The following is a 1833-nucleotide window of genomic DNA, read 5'->3' as shown; positions in this document are numbered from 1 at the left end:
GGCCACTACAGCCAACAGACGGCGCATTCGGACGCCACGACGCATCACCACCTCCGACGTCGGTTTGGTCTATCAGGGCCTTTAGGGGATGGTATAACTTGGGTGTTAAAGTGGTTGTCTCTCGACCTGACTGTGATGGGTTTGATGTCTGTGATGTCAAAACGTCCTTGAGCAACGTACTGAACTCCATGAGTGCAAAGTGCTTTGAGTATCTTACAAGTAGAAAAGCACGACACAAGTAAAAGCCCATTTACCATATGCATTGTAGTTAATCTGCAGCCCACTCAGGGAGCAAAGAAAGAAAAGTTGGGCAAATCCACCCCAACATTTTCACTCGCCACTTACTCGGTTTTGGTTTTGCTGGGAGGTAGAGAATATGCAGGTGATGTCAGGCAAAAGGTAGATTACACCCTGGACCGATTGAACACATACAGGTACAGACAACCATTCACACTCAACATTCCCACAATCAGTGGGAATAGAACACATGATACCTGCAACAAAGTCCACTCACCATTACCGACCATTTCCAAATCCATGTTTCTGGAAGGGTAAGGCTTAGGAGAAAAAAAAAAAATACATCCCCACCCTCCATTGCTGCAGTGGTAATTGCAAGTCAGGAACGCATTTGAATGCACAGAACGTCATCTTCATCCCTGTAGCCGCAGCCTTCACTTGACGCCGTTACCGTAGCAACATCTGCATGTCTGGACTCTCCCACCAAGCCCGCGATGAAATTCTTTCATTGAGATGTCCAGACGTCCGTTTGTAAATGAGCGCCACTAGCCTCACTTGACACTGCAAACCAATTAGCACAACCACGGCAAACCAAAACCAGCTGCAGAGGAAGCAAATGTGGCCACTTGAGTGAAATGTCTTATGTGAAGTCAAACAAGTAGAGGAATGCTGACCTCCACACAGCTGGAATGTTCTTCCAGGTGTCAACTGCCTGGAAAGAGCGCATAAGGAGAGGCCAGCCTCATGAATTCACCTATGAAACGTGACCTAAGAGCCCCAAACCCCCCCCCCCCAACAGTGATTCTGTTTCATCAGTTTCCTACCAGTGGCGGCTGGTGGAGTGCAAGTAGACTACTCTACCATGCAAACAAAATAGTTTAACCCTTCTGTTTTTTTTTCTTTATGTAGTTTCCCCACGTGAATCTTTCAAGAGGAGGTCAACCCAAACATATATTTTTTTTCAATAAAATGTTCTTTGCAGGCCCACTAGTTGAAACAAGGCATTCTGATAAATATTGCATTTGTGTAATTAGAGTTAATCCACTCGTTTTTAGCCATCTCAGGGTGGTGCCATTTTGTCACTTCTGTCTACTGAAAATGACATCAGTGTCTCAGGGCTCAGGTAACCACCAATCACAGCTGACCTGTTTTCAGAAGCTGAGTCATGATTGGTCATTATCTGAACCCTGAGCATGTGATGTCATTTTCAGTCAACAGAAGTGACAAAATGGCCGCCTCCTGAGAGGGCTAAAAGCGGGTGGATTTTGCTGCTTAACTCATATTCCACAAACGCAATATGAATCAGAATTCTGTTTCAACTAGTGGGCCTGAATAGAACATATTCTGGAATAAATATGTTTGGGTTGACTTCCACTTTGAGATAAAATCGTCAAACAAATGCAAACACAGTGCGAGAGCCACCCTCTTTCCAAGGCTAACGTTGTAGTAAGGTAGCTGTATACTTAGCTTTTTAAGCCATTACTTTAAGAAGGTGACAATTTGGAAAATATGTCACACTTGTAATGCCAAATTAACTTGCGTAGCAAATCCATCAGTTATACTACAAGTCAGCAGTGACGTGCACGGCTCATCTCA

The sequence above is a fragment of the Filicampus tigris genome, chromosome 1 (assembly GCF_054856515.1).
Source record: "Filicampus tigris isolate MCC_2025a chromosome 1, RoL_Ftig_1.0, whole genome shotgun sequence".
Taxonomy (NCBI): Eukaryota; Metazoa; Chordata; class Actinopteri; order Syngnathiformes; family Syngnathidae; genus Filicampus; species Filicampus tigris.
The sequence above is the reverse complement of the archived record's forward strand: the minus strand, read 5'-3'. Positions refer to the sequence as shown.